Here is an 11478-nt window from a genome sequence, read left to right as displayed (position 1 = left end):
TTATTATAGTCTATGAGATATTCCTGGCTAAAAGCCCTAGCAACGAGTCGAGCTTTATAGCGTAAAGGCTTTCCGAATTCATCATTTTTTATATTAAACATCCATTTGCAATCTATAATATTTTTGTTATCTGGCCGTGGTACTAAAGTCCATGTTTTATTTAAAAATAGAGAATTTAATTGCACCTTCCCAATGAACTCTATCGTCTCGTGTTTTAATCTCTTGAAACGAATTTGGTATTTTACACAAAATTGAACTAGCACACATAAGGTTATCATCGATTTCTTTATAAGAAATAGGGGGACGACTTTAAGCCTATCACTCCTACGTGGTTCAATACAACTGGTTGTGTCCTCATTATTTACGACCACTGAAAGATCATCAGAATGTGCATTTGGTTGTTCAAATTCGACGATGTCATGGTTAGTTTTGCGAATTTTCTGAGGAACTTCATAATCATCAGATTTACAGGTATCTGATTTATATCTGTCAGTTTTTTTGAGACTTTATTGACTTTGAAATGTTGTCAATGTTAACATTATCATGAGAATTTACTATATTCTCTTCAGGTCGCAACGCAGGCCTGGATTGAAGTAATTTGTCTCATCTACTATGACATCTCTGACAGTAATAAATTTTTCGCATTTAGGATTCCAAACTTTATAACCGTTTGGTTCGTATCCCACAAGAATACCTTTCCATGACTTAACATCGAATTTTGTCTTATATAACTTATCATGCACATAAACTGTTGAACCAAAAAAATTTAAATATTTTATTTGTGGTTTTTTGTTATGCCACATTTACGAATTCAATCATCATGTAAGTAATTTATATATTATTTAACATTGTACATTATAGTATGAAGTTGTAATAATTTTAAGCAGCATTATTTTCTTTAGGTGACGTAATTGGTGAATAATATTGTAATTGAAAAGGATATTTCTCTTTAAATGTACAAGCTGTGTGTGATGCAGAAATAAAATATATTAATGTTGTTCCCCATGGCCTGGTGCCGCTCATGATGCAACAACTTTTGTAAACTCAGTTCTACAAGTTAATTCAAATTTATTGATAAGAAGGTAGAACTTGATAAATGTGCCAACTAAATTAACAGGTATATTTGTTTATAGCTTAATATCGTACAGGTCTACTGAGAAATCACTGGATGGTTGTTAATAGTGCTTACTCAAATATACCTTATTCATTAACACCATTTCTCTGACTGACCAGAGATATGATGAAGTACACATTAAGAATAGGAATACTATAGAGAGGTAAATATATAGTATAATTTAGAGTATTAATAATTATACTATGTCAAAAAGTTGCAAGATATGTGACCCAAATGAAACATGATGTAAGGTTAAAATATTTGTCTTTTCGGAAAATTTGGAGTATGGAAATGTCGCTTTAACATTGTATTTATTACTAGCTTAAGTTCAAGCTATTGTTATTGCCACAGCTGTTATGCAAAATATTTGTAAGGATTATAATTTGTAGATATACCGGCAGAAGTTTTAGTTCCAACACTTGATACAGTTTCAAGTCAAGAAGTTAATGAAGGAAATCAAGACGTAACTGAAAGAACAAGCTTATTTATTATTTTGGAAAATTAATATATTCTTCTTAATTCTAGCAGAAACAAACATGTTGTATTTAAATGTCCTTTTGTACATATAAAATACTAGTACTTATTTTTCTTAGAAGAAAGTTAGTTAAAATTTTAATAAGTTATGTCGTTAATCTACCTATAAAATTAAATTATTATTTATCATAACCATGTAATGTAATGAAATATTAGGAAAAATAAATAAAACATAACATAATATAAAATTTTATTTCATTATACTCTTATATATTACTAATATGTAATCCAATGTTATAAACAAATGTTATAAATGTAAACCAATGAAAATGTTAAAACCATCAACTTCAACTTCAACGAACATTAAAAAAACAGAACTGGTACAATTGGTTCAGGCTTTGTATAGTTATGCGCTTACCTACACATTCTGCGATTCATTTTTTATATTATAGATGACACTGATGACAAAGGCACTCTTCTCGGTTGCTGGAATGAGAGATAAGTTTTCATTAGGTTAGAAAATTATGGTTCCCGAAACTAAGAGCCTTCTGAAAAGCGGTCACCACGTTCGAGTAGTCCACAGGAAAACAAATATGATGCCAAACTCATTGCCGTTAATAATTTTTCCTAACGTTTTAAATATGATAGCAAACGATGGAAAGCCATTAAATAAATTGACCAGGAAACCGTGTAAGCCTTCGCCCCATCGCCAAAGTTCTTTAGTAATTTTAGTAAGATGAGGAAATTGAATTGAATCACTATACATTTCTTAACAAAAGTCAACCGATTTAATTTAATTTATAGGTTGGTCTGACGCACGATACCATTGTAAGTCCGGTAAAACTATCGATGGTTAAAATATTTACTCTCTAGACCCTTCGTGTAAAACCAGCCATATTCTGCTGCTGGACAGGCAGAGGTAGGCACGTAAGCCATCTAATTGTGCGAGATTTGAAAAATTTGTTTATTATTATCATATTAACAGATTTAAGTTCTACATTTTATTATATACCCAAGAATTTACAAGAATTTCATTACTCTTTTCAGTATTTACAATAAATCCTTTAGCTTCAAGAAGTGTTCTAGCGTCCTGAATATTTTGTAAACATTCAGTGTAGCTGGAGGACATAAACTTAATATTTCTTGTGTTAGCTTCTAATATTAATTTAATTATTCTAAATTCTAAACATTTTTATGAAACATATTCTTAAGAATCTTGCTACAAGTGCGCATGTGCAATAGTTACTCATTTGACTCGTTCGGTTGTTTACGAGTTGTTACGAATTGACTCGACCATTTTCCCGAAGTGGGATGGTCGAGTCGGAGGAGGGAGTTGTGATTATAAAAGAGGTTGTGACACATGCGCAGGGGCCACTTTCGCTTCCGACCGCCGACCCGTGCGGATGTCTGCTCCAGTGCTCTCTCCGTGTGAGTCATCAGTGCTGTAGTGCCATCTCGCTCGCTCCGTGTGAGTCATCGCCGCTTGCCAGTGCGCACGCGCTGTCCGACCGCTGCCTTGCTGCCTGCTGCCCTCTCATTGGTCAGTCCGATCGCTGCCTTGCTGCCTGCCGCCCTCTCATTGGTCGCTTCGCTTCAATTTATGAACGCGGGTTTACCTGCGGCCCTCAGATAGCCACCTAACGGTGCCAAACGGTTATCTGTCGGTTAACGCCTTGTGCGGGAGTGTTTTTGTTGTAATTTATAGATTGTTCGAATTTGCTTTGTTCAGTCTCTGAATATAGTTTACTTTTAGGAACATCGCTGACCAAGAAAAAGGTATTTTATAACCTTTTATCCACGATAATAGAGTTGTATCACAAGTAATAAGTGAATAACATTCATTGATAAACTACCAGTGAGCGCGAGGTGGCGCGCGCGGCGCTGGACGCGACTGCCTATAGTAGGCTGTGAGCAAGCTCCTTCATCCTGGATTCCCCTTTTGCCTATGATTAAATTCTTTTTGACCTTCTTTGTCCTTTTCTGATTTTGATGCGAGCTTGTAGTCAACTAATCGCTTACTGAATAGGTACTTGTATACCTATGTTCCTTGAAGTTGTTCTTTTAGATCTTTTAAGGCTATATAGAATAAAGTTGTGTCGTGTGACTGAGTCTTGGTATTGTGTGTCACATTGGAATCCGTATCCATAAGTAATTTTAATAGGTACATATTTCTTGTTTCCGCAGACAAGAACACTGTGAGTGGCCTCTGCTAAACAAGAAGTAGCTGTAGCATTTGGTTTCATTTGAAACCTGCGTCCTATATTAATCCTGTTTGAGATTGCGGTCTTTTCCTCTGGGTTCAAATTGGGTGCATTGATTAGAATACTTAGATAAAAGTTGTAAAGTGTAAGCTTACTGCAAGATCAAACTGTATGTCTTCACCTGGAGTATTAGACTTTGATGGATCTTCTCCCGATACCTGCAGCAGTTCATTGTCTCATCCAGCGACAAGTGGTCGTTAGGGCGGCGGCCGTGCGTTACCTGTTACGCGACGCTTTTGGTTATGTACGCCTTCGTTCGAGGATACATTACAACTGGATTTACACACGTGTAGTTACAATTTCAATCAAATGAAAACTGAGGGTAGTATTAAAGTCTCAAAGCTCAATGTATAATAAAACTTCACTTACAGGTAAGTCATATTGACGATTTTGTGTTGTACTTTGCCAAAACATGGTAGGGAAAATACTCAAAATGCGGTATACCATCAAAAGAAGATTCTTCCTTATCCTTGCATAGGTTCCCTCTTCCGTCCGAGAATGGGCCTCTGAAGTAAGTAGATCGGTTAATCTTTCCAATATGGACCGTCGATATTTGAGGTTTTAGAGGGGCGGGGAGGGGGTTGACGGCTACTTCGGAGCTTTTATATATACTCTAGGGGTAGGGCAGACAAGACCATGTGGATAGTGGGGTGCTCTGATTCGGTTTTGGGTACTTTTTTGATATTAAAAAAGTACACGATAATACAGAATTAGATAATACAGAAAGTTACAAACAATGAAAAAAATATTTTCAGCTATAAATTTCATTTTAAAATCCACAACAGACCTTATGCAATCCAACTTTTTCAAAATTCCAGTAAGCAATTTTTTTTTTTTTTTTACTAATGATTTATTATTTTATAACCTGACCTGAAATAACATAAATCAAAACTTACTTTAACTCATCCGAGTAAGGATTAAGCCTTCTGCCAGATGACCTAGTAAGTCTGGGCATCGCAGCAAATTCCTCGCCAGGACTAGTCAGCCCACTAGGACCAGCAACCGGTTCGTCAAGGATCGGCGCAGAAGAGGAGGCCGTGACAAGCGGCTAATTTGAGTCCAACACTTGCACTTCACTTAACTCTTCAAACAATGGGCTTCGGAGACGCCATGGTAGTCAAACGTTGTAAGTTTATAGGAGTACGTAAAACGATTTCTACTGCAAGGGTGACAAACGATGACTGGACGCCATTAAACAAAATGAATGGCTTAAAAACAAATTTAGTGATCACCAAAAAGTATCGATACCCGAGTAGTATCGATATTTTCAATAACTTTTGTACTATCTACAAAACAAATATGGGCATTTAAACCGATGATCCATATTAGAAAGTTTAATGTCGATACCAGAGTAGTATCGATACTTTGAAAATTTTCGGAACCCTACACTAAGTGATTGACGTTTGACATCAATTATTTGTCAAATATATTTTGTAATTGCGTGTTGTTACTTACCAATTTGTGTGAAAAGTTTTAATAAATGTATCTCATGAACCGTAAGTTTGCGCAACCTAAATCTTTGCAAAACTCTTTCTTTTAGTGAGTACTATCTACAAAAAAATGGGCATTTAAATCGACGGTCCATATTGGAAAGATTATCCAAAACAGCTTCACTATTAACTATGTCTAATGAAAACTTTATTTTTAGTGTTAAAGTTTGGGCTAAATTTTGTTTTCCTAATGGTGATGGGACATCCATTGAATCATTAAAAACAGTGAATGCCCAGCATAGGATACTATGTGAAAATCATTTGAATGAATCTTCATTTACCAGCAGCGATAGGAAAAGACTTAACAAGTTAGATTAAGAGTGAATAGAGGAGGATATAGACCAATTAAAAAACAAACATTGTAGTCCATATAGAGCAAGTTATGACATCCAAGTGAGTATTTACATTCATATTCTACCTAAGTCAAATAGACAAATTTTTATAGTCATGCTTTTTTACATAGAGGTAGGCAGTACATTTCTGACACACATCTAGGTGATATATGGATGATTAAAAGTTTTCTATTTTCTCCATCCACTTATTGGATTTGTTATCTTTTTCGAATTTTTTATTCAATTATTTTTGTATATTTTCCAGGAACCATCAACTAGCAAAGGTATTTTGTAGGACTTGGACGTGAAAAAGTTCAGTGAACTTACACCTCAAAAGCAAACGCTGTCTAAGAGATGCAGAAAAAATCTATCTGAAATAGTGAGGCTCTGAAAAAAGTTTCAAGGTGATAAAAACTCCAAAAGATCTATATTAAGTGTACTAACATCAAACGAACCTAGCAATGAAATATTAAAAAGCACATTAAATAATTCATTTTCTTTACTATTACAAAGCCAACTGAAAAACTTTATAAGAAAATTAACTGGAATGAGATGGACACTGGATGATAAAGTGAACGTCTTGAGCATCTATAAGAAATCAAACTTTTGTTTTATATTATTGATTAGGTTATTTTGAAAGAAAATATTTTTTTAACTGGATTATTATACATAATTATAATTTTATAATAATACAAATAGTTTTAATCCGGTATAAAAAATTGGTTTCTTTCAATGTGTAAAAGCTATGTTAACCAAAGACAATACTAGGTTATTTTGTCAGCTCTCTCAAGGCATTATTGAACAAAATTCCAATGGTATGTGGAATCAACAGCCCAGTAATACAGACAGTAAAAGAAATCACAAAAGACCAAGATGTCAATGATAATTTATGTAAAATGGCTTTTGATGAAATGTCAATAAGAAAAAATCTGACATATAACGTAAAACTCAATGCTAAGGCCCATTACACTAGATATACAAATAAACAGAAAACTAAACATAGGTTGGTATAATAATTTAATTAATTGAACAGCGGAAAGATATTAAAACTTTTTTATGACTTATTTATCCATTGAACCATGACCATCCATTGACTTATTTATCCGCTAGTGGCCTTTGGCAATTATTTCCCTGCATCAAGTAGTTGTTAGTATTGCCTTATTGCCTAATTAAAATAACTAATAATTGATGTACCTCTGCTGTACCATATTTATTTTCTTATTGCCGCTTGACCTGTGATTGGTTAAAATTGTTTTGAGAATAAGATCATAACCTTCCATTGCAGGTACAGTAAAGTGGAGCCACATAGAGGAGTTTTATAATAAAGATCGCGAGAATCCCAACCGTGTTTGCTCCAGCTTTAACCCAGCACCACTTACAACCAGTACAGAATGGCAAACAGAAAATCAAAGAGCGCCTAGCAGATCAAATTTTAAGCCATTCGGTTGCAGTTGGAATATTTGCCAAAGTAAGTTTCAAAATTTTATTGAAAAGTACTTCCGTCCGCGATGGCCTCCTAAACTACTTAACCGATTTTAAATTAAATTGGCACACCGTGAGCGGTCTGGTCCAACTTAAGAGATAGGGTAGCTTAGATCTTTAATTATAGTCGCAATTTTATTTTATTGCAAATTATTTGTCTATAATTAATTGACAGTCACAATTATTCGAATTATTCGACTGAATTGAGTAAGTGATCAATAGATGGCACTGCTATGGTAAACCGACAAACGTGTCATATAAGCTACAATTCAATATCATGATTACCACGTGTTATTGAGGCTAAAGTATGAACTTTTTTAATTTTTGGTGTTAGCCAACCACGTGTTACTTAGACCGAAGTGTAAATCAAATTCAAATCTAAAACCACATTCTATGGCAGCTAGTAATTATATAATTTATTTTACCTTCAGATGAATGATGACAAGACGCCCCTGGAACAACTGTCGCTGGACAAGCTTTTCGACTGAACGGAGATTCGACCGACAGGAAAGAGGTATAAACACTTATTATAATAATACTTGACATCTGTAATTGTGGATGTGATCCAAACCCCACGTCGGTCCAATTAAAAACTAGCTTAGGCAATTAGTAGCAGCGTTTTTAATACGCTGAAATTATTATTCTTCGAAGACACTAAACCTAGCTGCGCAACTGAATATCCCTGTAACAGCCAGATGGAACCTCCAACCTCCCAGGGAATTTAAGTGGCATCGCCGACTCAGCTACGCCTACGTCTGGCTATGCTCTCGGGGTGTAACTCCCATGATTAAGTTAATCGTTATGAAACGAATAACTGTATGTAGAAGAGAGTGCCTACGTCTGGCTATGCTCTCGGAGTGTAACTCCCATGAATTAGTTAATCGTTATGAAACGAATAACTGTATGAAGAAGAGAGTGCCTGCGTCTGGCTATGCTCTCGGAGTGTAACTCCCATGATTTAGTTAATCGTTATGAAACGAATAACTGTATGAAGAAGAGAGTGCCTGCGTCTGGCTATGCTCTCGGAGTGTAACTCCCATGATTAAGTTAATCGTTATGAAACGAGTAACTGTATGTAGAAGAGAGTGCCTGCGTCTGGCTATGCTCTCGGAGTGTAACTCCCATGATTTAGTTAATCGTTATGAAACGAATAACTGTATGAAGAAGAGAGTGCCTGCGTCTGGCTATGCTCTCGGAGTGTAACTCCCATGATTTAGTTAATCGTTATGAAACGAATAACTGTATGAAGAAGAGAGTGCCTGCGTCTGGCTATGCTCTCGGAGTGTAACTCCCATGATTAAGTTAATCGTTATGAAACGAATAACTGTATGAAGAAGAGAGTGCCTGCGTCTGGCTATGCTCTCGGAGTGTAACTCCCATGATTAAGTTAATCGTTATGAAACGAATAACTGTATGTAGAAGAGAGTGCCTGCGTCTGGCTATGCTCTCGGAGTGTAACTCCCATGATTAAGTTAATCGTTATGAAACGAATAACTGTATGTAGAAGAGAGAGCCTGCGTCTGGCTATGCTCTCGGAGTGTAACTCCCATGATTTAGTTAATCGTTATGAAACGAATAACTGTATGTAGAAGAGAGTGCCTGCGTCTGGCTATGCTCTCGGAGTGTAACTCCCATGATTTAGTTAATCGTTATGAAACGAATAACTGTATGTAGAAGAGAGTGCCTGCGTCTGGCTATGCTCTCGGAGTGTAACTCCCATGATTTAGTTAATCGTTATGAAACGAATAACTGTATGTAGAAGAGAGTGCCTGCGTCTGGCTATGCTCTCGGAGTGTAACTCCCATGATTTAGTTAATCGTTATGAAACGAATAACTGTATGTAGAAGAGAGTGCCTGCGTCTGGCTATGCTCTCGGAGTGTAACTCCCATGATTTAGTTAATCGTTATGAAACGAATAACTGTATGTAGAAGAGAGTGCCTACGTCTAGCTATGTATGCTCTCGGAGTGTAACTCCCATGATTTAGTTAATCGTTATGAAACGAATAACTGTATGTAGAAGAGAGTGCCTGCGTCTGGCTATGCTCTCGGAGTGTAACTCCCATGATTTAGTTAATCGTTATGAAACGAATAACTGTATGTAGAAGAGAGTGCCTGCGTCTGGCTATGCTCTCGGAGTGTAACTCCCATGATTTAGTTAATCGTTATGAAACGAATAACTGTATGTAGAAGAGAGTGCCTACGTCTGGCTATGTATGCTCTCGGAGTGTAACTCCCATGATTTAGTTAATCGTTATGAAACGAATAACTGTATGTTGAAGAGAGTGCCTGCGTCTGGCTATGCTCTCGGAGTGTAACTCCCATGATTTAGTTAATCGTTATGAAACGAATAACTGTATATAGCAGAGAGTGCCTGCGTCTGGCTATGCTCTCGGAGTGTAACTCCCATGATTTAGTTAATCGTTATGAAACGAATAACTGTATGTTGAAGAGAGTGCCTGCGTCTGGCTATGCTCTCGGAGTGTAACTCCCATGATTTAGTTAATCGTTATGAAACTAATAACTGTATGTTGAAGAGAGTGCCTGCGTCTGGCTATGCTCTCGGAGTGTAACTCCCATGATTTAGTTAATCGTTATGAAACGAATAACTGTATGTAGAAGAGAGTGCCTGCGTCTGGCTATGCTCTCGGAGTGTAACTCCCATGATTTAGTTAATCGTTATGAAACGAATAACTGTATGTAGAAGAGAGTGCCTGCGTCTGGCTATGCTCTCGGAGTGTAACTCCCATGATTTAGTTAATCGTTATGAAACGAATAACTGTATGTAGAAGAGAGTGCCTGCGTCTGGCTATGCTCTCGGAGTGTAACTCCCATGATTTAGTTAATCGTTATGAAACGAATAACTGTATGTAGAAGAGAGTGCCTGCGTCTGGCTATGCTCTCGGAGTGTAACTCCCATGATTTAGTTAATCGTTATGAAACGAATAACTGTATGTAGAAGAGAGTGCCTACGTCTGGCTATGCTCTCGGAGTGTAACTCCCATGATTTAGTTAATCGTTATGAAACGAATAACTGTATGTAGAAGAGAGTGCCTGCGTCTGGCTATGCTCTCGGAGTGTAACTCCCATGATTTAGTTAATCGTTATGAAACGAATAACTGTATGTAGAAGAGAGTGCCTGCGTCTGGCTATGCTCTCGGAGTGTAACTCCCATGATTTAGTTAATCGTTATGAAACGAATAACTGTATGTAGAAGAGAGTGCCTGCGTCTGGCTATGCTCTCGGAGTGTAACTCCCATGATTTAGTTAATCGTTATGAAACGAATAACTGTGTGTTGAAGAGAGTGCCTGCGTCTGGCTATGCTCTCGGAGTGTAACTCCCATGATTTAGTTAATCGTTATGAAACGAATAACTGTATGTTGAAGAGAGTGCCTGCGTCTGGCTATGCTCTCGGAGTGTAACTCCCATGATTTAGTTAATCGTTATGAAACGAATAACTGTATGTTGAAGAGAGTGCCTGCGTCTGGCTATACTCTCGGAGTGTAACTCCCATGATTTAGTTAATCGTTATGAAACGAATAACTGTATGTTGAAGAGAGTGCCTGCGTCTGGCTATGCTCTCGGAGTGTAACTCCCATGATTTAGTTAATCGTTATGAAACGAATAACTGTATGTTGAAGAGAGTGCCTGCGTCTGGCTATGCTCTCGGAGTGTAACTCCCATGATTTAGTTAATCGTTATGAAACGAATAACTGTATGTAGAAGAGAGTGCCTGCGTCTGGCTATGCTCTCGGAGTGTAACTCCCATGATTTAGTTAATCGTTATGAAACGAATAACTGTATGTAGAAGAGAGTGCCTGCGTCTGGCTATGCTCTCGGAGTGTAACTCCCATGATTTAGTTAATCGTTTTGAAACGAATAACTGTATGTTGAAGAGAGTGCCTGCGTCTGGCTATGCTCTCGGAGTGTAACTCCCATGATTTAGTTAATCGTTATGAAACGAATAACTGTATGTAGAAGAGAGTGCCTGCGTCTGGCTATGCTCTCGGAGTGTAACTCCCATGATTTAGTTAATCGTTATGAAACGAATAACTGTATGTTGAAGAGAGTGCCTGCGTCTGGCTATGCTCTCGGAGTGTAACTCCCATGATTTAGTTAATCGTTATGAAACGAATAACTGTATGTTGAAGAGAGTGCCTGCGTCTGGCTATGCTCTCGGAGTGTAACTCCCATGATTTAGTTAATCGTTATGAAACGAATAACTAACTGTATGTAGAAGAGAGTGCCTGCGTCTGGCTATGCTCTCGGAGTGTAACTCCCATGATTTAGTTAATCGTTATGAAACGAATAACTGTATGTAGAAGA

At 37.0% G+C, this 11478-nt stretch overlaps 3 long non-coding RNA genes across 7 annotated transcripts; 2 read left to right on the top strand and 1 right to left on the bottom strand.

Annotated features, from left to right (window-relative positions):
* The first annotated feature begins 69 nt into the window (after positions 1-69).
* On the top strand, positions 70-1589 carry LOC123719264. 2 transcript variants are annotated; one of them, XR_006755329.1, is made up of 4 exons: positions 75-471; positions 570-822; positions 903-1277; positions 1504-1563. It is a non-coding gene; the product is annotated as an uncharacterized LOC123719264 (long non-coding RNA). The 2 variants fall into 2 exon arrangements; XR_006755328.1 differs by having other exon boundaries at positions 70-471; positions 903-1589.
* A 380-nt stretch (positions 1590-1969) lies between these two features.
* On the bottom strand, positions 1970-5232 carry LOC123719263. Of its 3 annotated transcripts, none has more exons than XR_006755325.1 (4): positions 4746-5232; positions 4219-4355; positions 3945-4069; positions 1970-2074 (listed from the first exon to the last, which is right to left on the bottom strand). It is a non-coding gene; the product is annotated as an uncharacterized LOC123719263 (long non-coding RNA). The 3 variants fall into 3 exon arrangements; XR_006755326.1 differs by having other exon boundaries at positions 3971-4069; XR_006755327.1 differs by lacking the exon at positions 3945-4069.
* Positions 5233-5262: 30 nt separating this feature from the next.
* On the top strand, positions 5263-7839 carry LOC123719262. Of its 2 annotated transcripts, none has more exons than XR_006755323.1 (5): positions 5263-5345; positions 5498-5732; positions 5937-6075; positions 6957-7139; positions 7585-7839. It is a non-coding gene; the product is annotated as an uncharacterized LOC123719262 (long non-coding RNA). The 2 variants fall into 2 exon arrangements; XR_006755324.1 differs by having other exon boundaries at positions 5265-5388.
* Positions 7840-11478: the final 3639 nt, after the last annotated feature.

This window comes from Pieris brassicae, unplaced genomic scaffold (genome assembly GCF_905147105.1).
Source record: "Pieris brassicae unplaced genomic scaffold, ilPieBrab1.1, whole genome shotgun sequence".
In the NCBI taxonomy this organism is placed as follows: domain Eukaryota; kingdom Metazoa; phylum Arthropoda; class Insecta; order Lepidoptera; family Pieridae; genus Pieris; species Pieris brassicae.
This window is presented reverse-complemented; position numbering and strand designations above follow the sequence as displayed.